General features: G+C 44.6%; 1 pseudogene across 1 annotated transcript in view; it reads right to left on the bottom strand.

The window, feature by feature from the left end:
• The window catches only part of LOC310871375 (E3 ubiquitin-protein ligase RNF220-like), a 58,196-nt pseudogene that overhangs the window by 14,891 nt on the left and 25,964 nt on the right, over window positions 1-17,341 (bottom strand). Inside the window, exons 6-8 of the transcript XR_014571088.1 lie at window positions 14,860-14,902; window positions 10,660-10,784; window positions 8,995-9,118 (exon numbers count right to left, since the gene is read on the bottom strand). The product of XR_014571088.1 is annotated as an E3 ubiquitin-protein ligase RNF220-like (transcript). The remainder of the gene's footprint in view (window positions 1-8,994; window positions 9,119-10,659; window positions 10,785-14,859; window positions 14,903-17,341) is intronic.

Below are 17,341 nucleotides of genomic sequence, written 5' to 3'. Positions count from 1 at the left end.
GTCCCTGGAACAAGATATTTTCAGGTCCACGGCCAAATACAGATAATTCTGGAGGTCCTTGACATGAAAAGGTTTGAGCACCACTGAAGTTTTTCAGAAAACTGTCAGGATAAAGCCTGACTCTTTTGTTTCAGCTGTACTTAATTGCACAGGCAGCTGTGTGTGTGTGCGCGTGATTGTTGCCTCTCTCCCCTTTTCTGTACGCGTGTGAGGCTGTCTGTCCATCTGTCACTTAAGACATGTGGCTGTGCGCGTGTCCATCTGTCACTTGCGTCCTGTCTCCAAGGCACATGTGTATGTGGCTGGGCTGTCTATCCAACTGCAAGACAGTGTCTGTGTGTGTGCGCGAGTGCGTGCACACGTGTGAACCAGTGACAGGTCCGACAGCCATCTTATTTACACCTGCCCCAATTCCTACATGCCCTCCACTGGACTAGAGTGGTCTGTCTGGACGTATGTGTGTGTGACTGTGTGTGTGTGTTTCTCTGACACAGGCCTAGCCTCAGTCGCTAGACATCTTATTCAGGCACTCTACTGGTTTGCGGACTAGACTTCTAACGGCAGCAGCTCTCACCGCGTTGACGTTCTTGTGTCAATTCGCCAAAATTGGGACCTTTTTCTACTCAACGTTTAAAAATAACCCCATCTCTAAAACTCTCCGTAATTCGTCCCTCAACCCACCGGAGAAGAAAGGAGGAGGAGAGAGAGAGAGACGTCGAGGAAGGAACAGAGAGACTAGTAACCACTGATGGACTAAAAGCTGTCGTGAAAAAGGGAGGGGTATAAAACGCGGCAGCGATGCCGAGCACTTTTACAACTGGCCCATGGTTTTTATTGTTCAAATAAAAAGGACCTTTTAACTTTTATTTGGTCCCGGTGGCCGAGGGGGAACATATGGGAACAATGGCCGCCACGCTGCGTAAATCTGACTTGGAACTTCTCGGGGTACAACGTAATGCATACACTCAGAAGGCATAGGTACTGATACAGTACGTAAAAATTATGTCCTGTCCTCACATGTGGACATACAGTAAAACAGGGTTCACTCTGTTAGGATGAACATGAGGCTAAAGCCTGGATTTGTACTTGGTTGCGTGCCAGTGTCGCACACCAAAAATAGCAGATCTACAAGCTCATGACATGTCACAGTACAACAACATCGTGAGCTTGTAGACCTTCCATTTTAACGGCACACAAGTAAGTAGTAATCACGCTTAACTGTATGGTCAGCTCATTGTTTGTGGACGTTGATCGTTTAGTCAAGTGGAAATGCACGACGCACGCGAAAAAATCCCAATTAAGAGGCCCACGAGAGACGCCGTCTTTCCCAGAATGCACCGGGACAGCCCAGCCAGGCGAGAGCCAGAGCGACACAGGTGTTAAGTTGTGGACGAACGACACAGGGCCTTTTCATCAATCTGAAGCGGACGAGTGACCAAAATGGATGGCCGAACGGGGTAGACGGATGACTCCTGACCACTAATGTGAGGGAGAACGAGCGAGCGAGAGAGAGAGAGGAATCATTGTTAATCTAATCAATTGATCAAGCTGTGGATGCTGTGGCTCGGTGGTCAGGGAGAGAAGGGGCTGGTGGGTGGGGGTCTCGGTTAGACCACTGGGAGTCAGATGAGTTGTGTTGGGTGGAGAGAGAGAAGGGTGGAGGAGGCTGGCTACACATCTAGTTTTAAGATGTACTAGTTCTGGCTTTAGGGATTAAGGGAATTGAGAGAATGAGAAAAATCGTTCTCTTACTTCCATGCATTTCATTTCATTCACATGGCTTGTGAGAAGATTGACATTTGAATATCAGAACAATGTTGACAAAAAGGTTTCCCATTTGTTGTTTGCGGAATACGATCATTAGCAAATATGTTTGGCAAGGATTGAGTAGGTATATCTATTTTGATATATTGGAATTTTACCCATTCTTTGTATAAACATGTGCTACCATGAGTGATGAATAAATGCTTCATGTCTTATTTATTAGAAAGGGGGGAAAAAAGTTAAGTAAACCTTACTTAACGGTAGGTACGGTAACTTGTCCTCACAGCCCTTTGTTGTGAAACGGGACTTCGCAAGCGAGTACAAACACCCAGAGAAGACCCGTTTAAACAGCCCTAAACCATTCCAACTCAAGACCACTGACATTTCCTTCATGGACAAATAAGTGCGGCTTAACTCGCGCACACCTTGCACATAACCCGGGCGGGTTCAGGTGGTGCACGCTATACCATACATGGCTGTGATCGGGTCATCGCAACGGTCTTCACTTTGCCCGTCATGTGTAGGCAGTAATATATGTGGTGGTGGTGTGTTCTTGGCTAACGTGCGTGCGTGTGCGTGCGTGCGTGTGAGTGTGTGAGCCGTGCACACTCCCAGTGCTACTATCTGTCCCTCTAAGCAGTCTTGGCAGGCCAATCTAATCTGGCCATGGAAAGGTCAGCCTCACTATAACTGCCTTTCACTCACATTATGCACGCTGATGCACACTCCCCTCTTCCTCCTCGCCGCTCCTTTACACTAGTTCCCCCCCTCTTTCATACGCCTTTCCTTCCTTCTTCACTCCCGTTCTCGCCCTTAGCATATTACTTTTATTTTATTCTTTTGAGTTATGCTCTTAATTTCATTTCATCATCTTTATTTCCATTTTGTATAATATTGTTTATTTATGCCGTTTGATGCTTTGATTGAATTATTGATGGATACTTGATTGAACACCGAGCGCCACCTGTGATGGGCGTGTGTATTATAATGATTTGGGCGTGTTTTAACCCATTCTGACCGGGCACCCATTTTGGTGTCAGCATCATGTTATGCTTTAGCTATTGAAAAATAGCAGATCTACAAGCTCATATCACGCCAACGAGTGGCGCGATACGAGCTTGTAGGTCTGCTATTTTTGAAAAATCGAAGAACGACTGACATTTTTTAGAATCTGATCTCAGGTCAGAATGGGTTAATCAGACCAGTGTGTGTCCAGTGGAAACCTCGTATGAATCTGATCTCAGGTCAGAATGGGTTAAATGAAGAGCCTCACTTTGAGGGGAGAAGGAGCTGTGCGAAGCAATGTATTCATTTCCCTCGTCGGGGTGCCATTACAGTGCGGGTCTGCAGTTTTACGCTGGGGCTGTTTTATGCTGTAACTCTGCTAACATAATGTTCCATTGTACTTTTTCCTCTGGCACAAACAATCGCAGAGAATAGCCATAGATGGGCCGTTTTCGGCAAAGACAGTTGGTGTCGACGGAAAGCCAAGTCAGTGTGGACCTAGCATGGAGCCCTGGAGGACCCTCTGTCATCTAAGTACAGGCTTTAACCCATTCTGACCTGAGATCAGATTCATACGGAGGTTTCCACTGGACACACACTGGTCTGACTAACCCATTCTGACCCGAGATCAGATTAAAAAAATGTCAGTCGTTCTTCGATTTTTCAAAAATAGCAGACCTACAAGCTCGTAGCGCGCCACTCGGTGGCGCGATATGAGCTTGTAGATCTGCTATTTTTCAATAGCTAAAGCATAACATGATGCCGACACCAAAATGGGTGCCCGTTCAGAATGGGTTAAGTGGAGAAACACTCTCGACCTCCGTTCTCCAATTTTCTTCCTACATGAATATAATCTCTTGACTCGTGTACCAGCGACGCGCTCGGGGCACGCGAGCGGCCAAACTCCTGAATGGCATCGCGGCGCTTGCATCTCTCATTACCATAACCCCCTCTTCAAGCGTGTCTTGACTCTCGACATTGCCAGCTCGCTACACGTGTTTCCGCGCGGCGTTGACATGTTTTCTCGGCGCCGACTGCTGCTCCGTCACCGTCGAACAGCGGGAGGGCAGGATCAAAGGGAAGCTGTCGGGGGGAGCAGGCATGGATGGGATCGAACCAATAGGCTGACCTCGCCCGTGCGCCCGTTGCCGTAGCAATTATCGGCGTGCACGAGGGGGGAGGAGGGGGTGGGGACAGGGAGGAGGGTCACAGGTCACTGTACTAGCGTTCTGTCGCTCACAGTTCAGAGAGAGAGAGAGAGAGAGAGAGAGAGAGGGGAGAACCAGGCAGAGAGACGGACTGAGAACGAGAGATGGAGAAACGGGGGGAGGGAGGGGGGGAGACAAAGACGCGACAGGGACATGTTTGAAGTGCTGTTTACAAAGGAGGAGATTTCCTATCCCCCTGGGCCATCTTAACCAGCCATAATCCCTCTCGGTGCCTCTCTGAAGCTCTCTGCCCATTTATCCCCGTCCTGTTATCACCGCCAGAGATCTGTCCATCAGTGTGACAATCTGTCTCTGTCTCTGTCTGTCACATCAGCTCAGCGCAGGCAGGCAGGCTGGGCAGATCACTCACTCGTGTAGTTGCGCTCACGACGTAGAGATGGGAGTCGGCCAGAAACGATCTCCATATTCAAACTTGTAAATTAATTCCCTAACTTGGATCCTACGACAGCGTTAAACAAAAGCATCAAAAGTAAAGATATGCAAGATCGAAACGCATCTGGAAGCGATGCCTTTTGAGCTTGTAGATCTGATGCTTTTTTGCGTTTTCAATTTCAACAGTTTCGGACATGAGGTTTCCACCCGACAGAGGCCATAATACCGTCACAAACTCTAGTGAAATGCACACATACACATTAAAATACGGCTGATCATTTACACTTTAGACACTATAGACAGACAGAACCACCAAAAGCCATGGAAAGGCAGACAGAGTGTGTTCTCAGTTTGGGGCTCAGTTGCTGCTCTCAAGGCCTTCAAAGTGCCTGAGATACACGCAGCTCTCCCCTCTGCTCAAACACGCACGCACGTGTGTGCGCACACACACACACACACATGCACACACACACACACACACACAGAGTTGAATCACAAACCGAGCTTGTTCGATCTCTCCCCAGCCAGCCAGCCTGACCCCAGCACACCCCCCATTGAAAGGTTGCCTGGTCCCACTCTCTGCCTTTATTCCCGGCTGTCTCAAAGGGAAGGAGAAGGATGGTGGGCACAGAGGGATAGATCCCCCATCGGCCCACCTCAAGCATCTGACAATCCCTCCCTCCCCCCCCCCCCCCCCCCCCCTCTTCTCTCCAGGGCCTGGTGGATTTCAGCCCAGCCGCCTCCGTTTGAACCACTGAGGAGCTTTCCAGACAAATCCGCCTTCTGAGTGTACCGCTGTGTGTGTGTGTGTGTGTGTGTGTGTGTGTGTGTGTACAACTGTACATGTGTGCTTCTATTACTAATACTATACATGCGGAATCAAGTCTATAAGTGTAGAATAGACATTGTGCGAGGACCCTTTTCTTAGTCCTGACACTTTCATTTTATTTCATTTTTTTAGTTGTAGTTTAGAGTTCATTTAGAATTAGGAACCGTTTCCGGGTTGGTTAGTGACACTTAGTGTTAGCAGCATTAAACATTTAGAGGTTAGATATAGGTGTTGGGATTAAGACTTTTCCCCATTTCATCCATAGCTCTTAGCTAACCTAGCTAGCTATGTCACGCACACGTTGTAGACATCATTAAGTCCTTACAAGTATAATAATACAAACGTGCGTGCTTGTGTGTCTGTGTGTGCGTGTATGTGTGCCAGTGCAATGCCTCTGTAGTGTGTGTGTGTGTGTGTGTGTGTGTGTGTGTGTGAGCTCCCTATCAGAGTATGGCAGAAGGGTTCCGTCTTCTCATTAGATGCCCAGGAACGAGGGATGAGACGGAGAGGAAGACATTCTGCTCTTTACCAGGGTGAGATTTCACCATCGATCTGTCTCTCTCTGACTTTCAGCGGGTGACAGAGAGAGAGAGACATGGGAGCAGGTGAGTCTCTTTATGTGTGTGTGTTTAACAGATCGAACTGGGAGAGGAGAGGTGGGACAGATGAAAGGAGAGGAGCCCAGAGAGTTGAAAAGAGCCTCTTAGAGAAGAGAAGAACTCTTTAGGTCCTTCTGAGCACACCTTAGAGGGGCCATCTCTCTCTCTCTCTTTGACGCGCGCACACACACACACACACACACACACACACACACACACACACACACACACACACACACACACACACACACACACACACACACACACACACACACACACACACACACACACACACACACACACACACACACACACACACACACACACACACACACACACACACACACACACACACTCTCTACCACATTCTCCCCGGGTCTAACATGAACGTAAAATGAAGCCTGTCAGTCCTTGAATTGTAAATCGCCATCTTTCTAGATCCGTTTGGGCCCAGCTGGCCCATTGGCTGGCCCAGACAACGAGGCGGGACTTCCCCCCTTCTTCTTAGTTGGTTTTTATTGACTCGAGTGGGTGGGGAATCCCGATCATAGACTGTAACGGTAGCCACGCCCCTCAGAACATGCGCGACTTTATGGTAATTCTTTTAATAAATGGGACCATAATTTTCCAATAAGAATATTATGACATTAGAATTGAGACTTTAAACTAGTGACTGGAAGCAGAAAGTATTCATGACCATGTTTATTAAGGTAATACAGTCTAGGTGAAGTTGGGCCCAAATACATGGACTTCTATGGGTTTTTTTGGGCCCAATGACAGCGCCACAACAGGCCATTATATGAACTTTCAGGAAATCCCGATTTCCTTGTGGCTTCACAAAATATCTGTCTGACTGCCCCCCTGGGTCAGTGAGGAGACTATTTTTAAGTTTCTAATCAACAGAGCAACTATTGAATATATCTTGACCATATTTGGAGTTAAATCGTGGCAAGGTAAACTACACAACCCAACACCTCTACCTGTGTCCTTGCACTTTTGAGTGCCTAAACACAACATAGCGCACTTCAGGAGAAAGCAAAAGAAACCGAAAGTGAGAATGGAACATTGTAGGGACGTTGTGTGTGCGTGTGCATGGATGCGCACGTACAGTATGTGCATGTGTGCGACTGTGCGTGTACGACACGTGCCCGTGTGTCAGAGAGCAGCGTCCCTGCTCCCTAGCGACAAGCTCACGGGTCCAGCCCTATAATTGCATTCCAGGACCGATGTGCGCGTGCATGGGCGTACGGCCGCACACGCACACACGAGTCACCAACCCCCATCCATCCACCCACCCAGCGCGGTGCAGACCACCAGGTCAATGGCCCAGCTAAATGTGTTTTCCTTCCCCTGGCTAAGAGGGCCGTGCCGTTGCCGAGTCAGTCTGACCCCCCCTGTCTAACCCAGAGGACCTGGAGGACCAGTACCGCCATTACAGCACCCTGGACACCCTCAGAAAACTAACACGACTACCCGCTGTATGACATGGAGGACATGGAGGAAATGTTTTCCTCTCTCCCCGTCTCAAAAATATGTTGTGCTAGGGACCTCCAGAAGCAAAGATTTGAGTTACAAATGAAGAAAGAAAATCACACCTGTGCGAAGTGAGGGGCACTCTAATCATCAAACATGACCTCATTCTCGTTCTTCAATGTTTGTGTTTACACAAACACTCAAAGCTGGCCATAGGAGGGTCCGGCGCCCGTCAAAAATGGATATATTCAAAGATCTGCACACATTTCCGACAATAGCCGATTTCTTGTGTGGTTAAAATTAGGTAGATGGCGAGAACGAGATGAGTCAAAGTGAACGATGCGACCCAAAATAGTTTGATTAGATTAAAATACATTCTTTTGTATAAGGGATCAGGGCTCGACAGTGCGTCTAGGTACTCGCATTTGCGACTAAAAATATCACCGTGCGAGTTGTAAAATTAAATTTGTAGCACAGGTGCGACTACAGGATTTGACCATTCTTACCACACTTAGCGTTTGCTTACAAAAGCGTGTACCCAGCATAAATGATAATGCGAATGACCGAACTGGCTGGATTACCGTATTAATATCAGTCAGTCAGTCAAAGCCAAGGAGAATGTTACAATACTAATTCACCATCGAGCAGCCTCTGCACTGTCTGAATGTCACACTAACATGACAGAACAGCAGGATAAAAACGGATAGCCTGTCTATCCATCCATGAGCAACATATTATCTATATAGCTCTGGTCCATAGCTCTAATGTGTCGTATTAGAGGTATGGAACAGAGCCTGTGATTGGTTAGCTGATTTGCTCGTTTACATATGACATACATTTTCCCTTCAATGTCAATGGCGTTTAATTTATGTCATATTTAGCAGAATTTTGACGTAATTTCTCTGTTGATTGTCAATGGCTCATTTTGAGATGTGTGGGGACAAAGGCTGTATATAGGAGGGGCTATAGCGCCCCTTAAAAATACATCATTTTTCATCGTGCTCCTAAAATAATTTGTGTGCTACTAGATTTTTCAACTTAGGCGCACACGTGCTACTTGGAAAAATGCTAAGCGTCGAGCCCTGTAAGGGATACAATTTTGATTAACTGTTGCACCCCCTATTTGTGAGTGTTTAGTGCGAGTCTACTTGATGCTGTGTTTAACCACTTCATTATGTTTGTGTGACTACATAGACCTCTTGTCTATGTTGTGTGCAGGGATGGATTAAAGTCATGACGACTGAACATTGTCAGGCCAAGTCTTAATCAATGCAATTTGTAACCAGCTTGAAAGGAACCCTCACACTAGCAATGTGTTTCCTAAACTGTGCAACAGTGCAAAATGTAAAGTCATGATGTTTTGGCTAATATTGTTCCTGCCGTTCCAACATACAGCAAACAAGGTGAAGAACGCAGATTGAGGCTTTAACCTGTGCTCTGATGAAATACCCGAGACCATTGGGGGGTGACGGTTTAACGGAAGATGCTTCTGAACATGTATTCTATTGCTATGCTGACCAGTTCAAATAGCGTAATCTTAAAATAACTAATAACCGAAAATCGGTATTAGATATTTTCAGGCGAGACAGAATGGAATGGAAACCAAATGACTGAAATCAGTCGTGGTTATGGAGAGTGTGTGTGTTGTGTGTGTGTGTGTGTGTGTGTGTGTGCTGTGTGTGTGTGTGTGTGCGTGTGTGTGTGTACGTGTGTGTGTACGTACCTCTGAAGCCTCCCTCCAGCAGGGCCGTGGCTCGGATCCTCTTCTGCCCCGCCCATTCATACTCCTCAAAGCCCCGCCCATTCTCTCCATCTGCTGAGTCGTCGTCACCGAACGCACCCTCACGCTGACGCACACACACACACACACAGACACAGACACACACGGTAGACGCAAGTTAATAGATCTAACTCCAAAATGGCCATTATTTCACGAAACAAAAAAATTTAATAAAAAAAACATCGAGCTCAAGTGGAGTTAGGAGGTTTTTGTGGAAGTGTTTTTTTAAATACTTTCCATTGGTTCAATATGTTTTTAACCAACACACAGACATAAAGGGTGTTCGATAGCACTGATTAAATGGAGTTAGGTGGTTACTTCCGGACAGCAACGATATGCTCTATAACTTTCCTATTATTATTTGTTCGACTTTAAAGAAATCATAGTATAACAACCGTACGTAACGGTATCATACAAAATTGTGTCTAAATTGAAAACGAAACGCCTGGTTTTCAGGGCTCGTTTCAATCTGCAGCAGTTATCAATGTATAACGACAATTAATAATTAGCAGCAGCATTTGATCCAGTGGAGGTTAGTAAAAATCTACTACTATTTGGATGGTCAGCAATCAGTAGAGGCATGGAGGTACATAGCGGTGATTGATGAACATCTGCAGTTAAGCAACTTGTAATTTGCTTAACTGCTGATGAAAATCTATAAGAAAGGAGAGAGAGAGAGAGAGAGAGAGAGAGAGAGAGAGAGAGAGAGAGAGAGAGCCCGCAGGCACACTTTAGCGTCACCAAGATGCCAAAAGCCGCGAGCGGCAGGCGTCTCTTCCACGCGGCAGAATGCCGCGAGGGCAAGCGCTTTCGGGAATCTGGCCGACGCGGCATTCTGCCACGTTGGCGGAGCTTCATTTCCATCCACCAGCTGTCTAAAAACCAGGAAGAGACGACTGCTACGAGCAGCTTTTGGCCGCACATGGAAGCCCAAGTGTGCTTACACCCAGAGATATACAGAGAGAGAGGGAAGACAATTGGCTCGAGGCGCCGTGAGGGCTAAAACTACAACTGTGGTTCCCAAACTTTTACATTTTAAGGACCCCTCTTAACTGTGGCAATAGTACCGGTACACTGTAAGAGTTACAGGATGGCCTATATGCACACAGAAAAAATCTTCCTATTTCCTTCACAGGCGTTACTGGTGGTACTAATTAAGGCTCTAAGTGTACCCTGTTTCTCAAACGTTTAAACCCCCATAACAAGTGTACAAATGGAACCACACACACTCGGAGTTACACACCCGTACAGGGCCATTTGGAACCCAATCAAGGACACTTGTGTGTAGCAGAGTGTTTCCAGTGAGCCAACACAATACGCACAGTAGCAGCACCCTGACTCTGTTTGAACAGCATGGAACAGAGCCTTCATTAGTATCATCGGTAACACCTGTATAAGTAGGGTTCTTTTCTAAATGGCGTGTGTGCATAGAGCCCATAGTAAGGGACAATTTAGAACCCCCCCTCAAGAAACCCTGAGTCCCTGGACCCCACACTTTGAGAACCACCAGACTACAGGAAGTAAAGAGGCGTCTACAGGAAGAGAGGAGTCGATAGGTTGTTTCCGCGGGGTGTCGGTAGGCGGGGTTTGAGCCCGGCGTGTCACTACCTGGATGAGGCATTGTTCCACATGTCTACTCATCTCCTCCTCATTCCCAGCCAACGGGGCGTTGCACAGCGGACATACCTGCCCCCCATCCTCTGGTTTCCTCCTCTTCATCTTGCCTATGCGAGCTGAGAGAAACGAGAGGGAGGGAGAGAGAGAGAGAGTTGGGTTAGCTACAACAGATTGAGCTACAAGACCAACAACACTTTTTGCCTGAGTTTCTCCTTCAGTTTTATAAACACTGGTTCGGACTTCGGACAACTGCTCATCCTTTTGGGACAGTCCCAGTGTCCACAGTACACAAACGTTTCAGGAAATGTAGTCGCTCTCAAAGGACCAAATTAATACAGTTTTTGTCATTGTTTCAATGCTCTAGATGTGAGGTGGACGCATTGCATGCGTTCGGCATCAGCGTTTTGTTGAAAAATGTAGCCACCTTGCTTGAATGTTTCAACCGGACACAGCCATTGAACACAATGCAATGTCGCCATGTTGGCACTCGGCAGTGGATCACCTTTCATTGATTAAAAAAAAAAATCACACCTGTGTGAAGTAAGGGGCGCTCTTATCATCGTACATCATGACGACAGAGAATTTGTCATCATGACGTAACATGTCTATTTTCTCTAATTGTCTATTGCCTGGGGACAGCCCTCCAATGGGAATTAAATTTTTGTAGGACCGAAATAGCCAATTTGCTCGTCCACATATGACGTAAAATCTCCATTCATTGTCAATGGCATTTAATGTTTATGTTAGGACAGAAATCTACACTATAACTGAATATAGGAGGGCCCTCAAAAATGGAACGTTCCCTGACCGAGGATGAGATTGGACCATGCCAATGCCAATATTTACAGTATAGTAGTTAGATTTAGTTGCTGTGTTATTTTATTTTCATAAATGTATGCCCTATTTGATCATACTAAAAGCATCACACAAAAGCATCAAAAGCATCGTTTTGAGCTTGTCGATCTTCTATTTTTGAATTACGTAAAGTAGCATTTTTGGACATTTCCACCCGACAAAGATGATATTTATTTCATTAACCTGCTCTTCTCCCCCCAGCAGTAACCCTGCAGCTAAACCTCTTTACTACTCCCCCCAATCGCAATTAATGGCCACCTGGTCAAATAAAGTTGACAAAAGAAATAATTAATGAATTAATCAGGGAGCAACTATGAGGCCAGTATAATATATTATGGGCAAATACATTGTGCCCTAAATGAAAACAAAACACAACAGCCTCCTGTCTCTGGATACATGTTCATAAGGCTACTCCACCTGATTGATGGACACAATTAACTGTGGATTTACATCAACAGACAGTTTCTTAATTAAATAACTACATCTGAAGGGCCCAAAACTCAAAAGTCAACAGGCCTGTGCCTGGCCCCGGAGGTAGGGTACACAGAAAAAAAAGAGTCAAAGACTGCCACGACCCGTCCCTGGGTTCTGAAGACAATGGGACAACACATGTCTCATTTGGTTATTTATTTGGTTAAAATTTGGTTATTTTAAATCTAATAAGCTATACTCACACAGTTACCGCAACACAGACAACAACGTATCCACTTACTCTATCTCTATCTCTTTCCTTCACTGTCTGTACTTTACTGCTCTGCCTCCTAGTACTGGTGATTTCTGTATGTCTTGATAAATTGAATACATGGGACCACAATGGAAACAAGCCCTCAGGGCTTTTTGTTATCCTTTTAGCATTATTGTAGAACTGTGCCTCTGTACTTTTTTCGCTGTATTGAATCAATCTCCCTTGCTCTATACTTCCTTGACACCATTAACTACAGACACTACCCCCCCCCCCCCCCCCCCCCATCCCCCCTCTCTTTATACACGCACATAATTAGAAATTTAACAGAGCAGAGCAGCCGGCTATAGCGCCCCAAGTCTCTGTCGTTTTTTCTTAACTGCAAATGGCGCGCGGGGACATTAATTTTTAGCTGGCTGGGAAAGCAGTAGAGGCCATGAGGGAGCATCGTCCCCAGGACAAGGAGAGGAGGAGGAGAAAGGAAGGAGGGAGGGAGGGAGGGAGGGAGGGAGAGCAGGGCACAAGATGGGCCATAACTGCAGGGAAAGAAGATGGAAGGAAGGAGGAGACACAAAAAAATGGCCTCCGAATCCTCACCCATTTCTGGGCTGACGCTAATTGAGGGGGGCGTTATTAACTAGAGGGAGGAGAGGGGATGTTAATTAGGTCGGGCAGGGGTCTGGCTGCCCCTCAACCCCCCACCTACCTACCCACCCACCCACCCACCCACTAGAAGGATGCTTGGTTCCAGATGAGGGCAGAATGGGAGGAACTGACGGCAAAGTTTAAACAAAGTGTACATTGGTTCATTTCATACACAGGCTCTGACTAAAGTGGGCATGAAACCAGAGAAGCAATGAATGGTGATATGTGTGTCAATCCGTGAAATGCAAACGTGATATCCAAAATACGCAGTACATTTGACTATCTTTCGGTCCATTCGGTCACTGGGCTTGTGATAACCTCAGAAAGAACGATGTTGGGTATTGTATTGCTTAGGAAAAATGTTTAACACTTTAAGTAGCCACATTTGACCCAGAGGCTAATTTCGCAATAATAACTTAATAATAATATGAGGACAAAAAGGCCAGTCAGGTCAATGGAACATAATAATTAGATTTCTCTCATCACGTGTCCTCAATAATAAGGACTATTGGTACATTTGGTCTAGGTTGATTTGATTTATTGATTAAATGCATTATTTATTTATCTGCTTTTAACATGTGCTAAAGTATGTGACACCGTTTAATAGTGGCTTTACTGTAATTGACTTCAAATTGTGAATGTGAGCGTTGTAATACGGCTGACAGGTGGGTGAAATCGATCCTGTTTTCCACTGATGATATACGCCATAGATGGGCAACTGGCGACCCAGGGGCCACATGTGGCCCCCATCTTTTCTTAATGTGGCCCCCAGATCAGAATACTGCTATACTGTATTATTGATTTCATCCGTTACAATTCCAAACGTGCAAATATAATATATTATGTAGCTTAATTTAGTTATAAAGTTATAACAACTAACAGCTAACAACTATAACTAAATGCATTTGAAATTAAATAAAAAAATATACTTTTCAGGATTCCATTTCATGAATAGCAAAACATAGTTCAGGGTTTCAATTCAACTATAGCGAAAATAGCTGATCTAAAAGCTCAAACCGTGTCGCACCGTGACGCGTTTTGAGCTTGTAGATCGGATATTTTTATTTTGCCCTCTGGAGTGAGTGTGGAAATATAGTGGCTCTCTCCATCGTCAACGTTTCCCACCCCTGATATACACCAATAGTGTTCATGTACAGTGCAGGTTCTCCTAATGCACTGGTTTTATAACTTTTTCATATCAAGGTCCATAATGTATTCGGCATTTGAGCCACGGAACACCATTTGATGAGATTTCAGACCCAAAACGTAGAATATTGTTGTTATTGTTGGATTCCATATTGATACAGCATAGGAGATAACAGGCAATCTAACAATCAAAATAACAATTCTTCTGCATTGTCAAATTATGTGTGATTCTTGTAAAATAAGTAATGCCAAATGTTTAACAATAATTTAACTGTTGAGAGCGTACAATGAAACGAAATGGACCCTTTCATTTCATTTTACGGGTCCATTTGGTTACCAATTCTCTCCATCATTTAGCCGGGGACCACCTGGAACCCCCTCAAAGATCACTGGTGGTCCTTAATTGGACCACTGATCTATGAAATTGTCTTTAGAGTCATAATTATGATTGCTTTAGCCTGTTGTAGATTGTAGATTAGGACAAAGAATGCTGCTTGTTTATTTTCCCCTTTAATGTGATGTTAGCTTTTCTGCAGCTACAGAAAAGAAACAAGATGAAATTATGCAACAGGAATACATATATTCCTGTTCCATATTAATAGTCATATGCATATACTGTATGATTATATACTGACTTATTGTGCATGAATAATAGAATCGACTCACTTCAACCAGTGGTTCAATTTCACTCACTTCCAATTGGGGGAATTTATCAAATATTCCTCATTTATCTATGACTTGAAATACACCACATCATAATCTCCGTGATGCTCAGGAATTCATTCCTAATGCTTGCAGGTAAAATATGAATGAAAACAACCCATTTAACCCATGTAAAAAGGACAACATTATGAAATACATACCATTCAATCTTGTTTGCCTATTTGCCCGCACTCGTAAAAATGTCTGCAAAAGTGGAAAGAAAGGAAACAGAGAAAATGTCCATTAGACAGTGGGAAATCGATATTTTCACTTTATAGGCATATAAATAACTCTGCCGAGGAAGATTGCATTGGATACTACGGGGTTGTGTGGGGGGACTTGTAAACAACAGAACCTACTTCTCTGCTGGGTTGCACCTCCTCCATTACAGGACTGTCAAGTTGTTTCATTGAACCCTCACTTCTAGTAAGTCGCCTAAAACTCACTCGTGCAAACGGCTCATGTGTGTCTCCTGATATTGCTCGCTACTGTAAATGCAACGCCGTATCCATCAATCTACGCGGATGGAAAAGGATTGAAAAGTGGAGCCTGCGTCGCGGCAGGAGAACACTCTCATGCACGGCGCCATGTTAGCTTGTTTTGGTCATGTGACAGGAAGACGCTGTAGCCACTAGGAGGACCTCGTGTCATTTCGAGCTTTGGTCGCTAGAGGGAAGCAACGCGCCGAGGCTCCACTGTGAGCTGCATTACAGCCTAAGTAAATGTTGTGTCAAATGAGTTGTATTTGTAATGTGTCTACCAGCAGATAGATTCATTGATACTGTTCAGATGAAACATTAGACAGTAGATAAAGTGTTTAAGTGCTCTTATATCAGACTTTTGTAATCAAAGATACAATTCAGAGCAAAATATTGTAATGCTTCACAGATAGATAGATAGATAGATAGATAGATAGATAGATAGATAGATAGATAGATAGATAGATAGATAGATAGATAGATAGATAGATAGATAGATAGATAGATAGATAGATAGATAGATAGAAATACAGGCACAAAAGCATCAAACGCAGCAGATTTGCAAGCTCGAAACATGAGTGAAGCGACACGATTTGAGAAATTATTTTAAGTTGAACCCTGAAAAGTAACAGTTTTGGACAGAGATGATATTGTAATACTACACTATAGCTTAATGGGCATGAATTTCTTTTTTAGAACAAGCAATGTGAGAGAGTGAGAGAGTGAGAAAGGGAGTTTCTGAGAATAAGAGAGAGAGAGAGAGAGAGAGAGAGACACACAGAGGAATTGAGAAGACGTCAGCGTTCTTCTACAAATAACATTTTTCGGGGGTGAAGATCGAGAGCCACCATTGACTTAATCATTTGTATAATATAAGGCGATTTCAGCAGTTTCACTTAATGAGAAAATCTACTTTATGGCTATAAGGCCTCCCGTGAGCGGTGTCATCGCGAACGTATGGGCGTGTAACGTTTGCATGGACTTAATAGTATCAGTTTTATGGCGCGGGAGGGGAGACCCACTTAACCCTGTGATACATCACAGGCCATAGGAATAAACCAGCATGTTGTACAGTGACAGGTTCATCCCAGTATAGTCAGCGAGAGAGAGTCAGTTGAGAGAGAGTATAGGCAGGATTGCACCTGTGAAATAGTAGGGATATGTATTACAGATCTTTTGAAAATAGCCGATCTACAAGCTATTTTCAAATGTCTGAAATGTATAGTGTGTACACACACATCATCGGGTACAGGTCTATGGTGGGCTCCTAAATCTTGTGGGCACCTCAACGTTAAATTGGCTGTTTAAATAAAATAACCCTGACCCCAATAATAATAATAATAATTGTATGCTTTGGAAAATGGTCTGAAGTAATGTCAAGTCCAGTATATAGTAGATGATTTGAAGATGCACGGTACGATTAGAATCAGACGTAATTTACCCCATCAACTTATTTTTCTTTATCCCCAAAATGACTTGCTGCTATCACATGGGTTTCGTAACAATTTGTAGCATTTGTAGAAATAAGTATGAAGGTATTCCCCCACACTTTTTAATAAATGTAAATATAAAATCAAATATAACATATACCCTAAATACATATTTAAAAGGGGGGGCAGACTGGCAGAAGAATTACAACCAGACTGTGTCCTTGAGCGAGGCGTTTAACCCATTCTGGGCGGGCACCCATTTTGGTGTTGGCATCATGTTATGCTTTAGCTATTTTTGAAGAAATCGAACAACGACTGACATTTTTTTGAATCTGATCTCAGGTCAGAATGGGTTAATCAGACCAGTGTGTGTCCAGTGGAAAACTCGTATGAATCTGATCTCAGGTCAGAATGGGTTAACCACCTATACTGGGCCAATGTTCCGCCCAGAATAGGGATGCCGGGCTTCAAGCGCTTAACCCCCAAATGTACCAGTGTTGTGTGTACAGTATGTGCCCTGCAACTCTTCTCTTCCACCAGGCTATAGCCCGATCGCTAAACAACAATTCTTTCCTATAGTCAGCTCACTAGTGGTCGTTGAATAAGGATTAGTTCGTGTTGTAAAACACATTTACCTCAGGGCAGTTTTAAATCCATGGAGATAATCTGGCGTATGCGTGTGCGTGCGTGCGTGTGAGTGTGTGTGTGTGTGTGTGTGTGTGTGTGTGTGTGTG

This window comes from Protomyctophum parallelum (genome assembly GCF_964188405.1).
Source record: "Protomyctophum parallelum genome assembly, chromosome: 14".
NCBI classification, from domain to species: Eukaryota; Metazoa; Chordata; class Actinopteri; order Myctophiformes; family Myctophidae; genus Protomyctophum; species Protomyctophum parallelum.
This window is presented reverse-complemented; position numbering and strand designations above follow the sequence as displayed.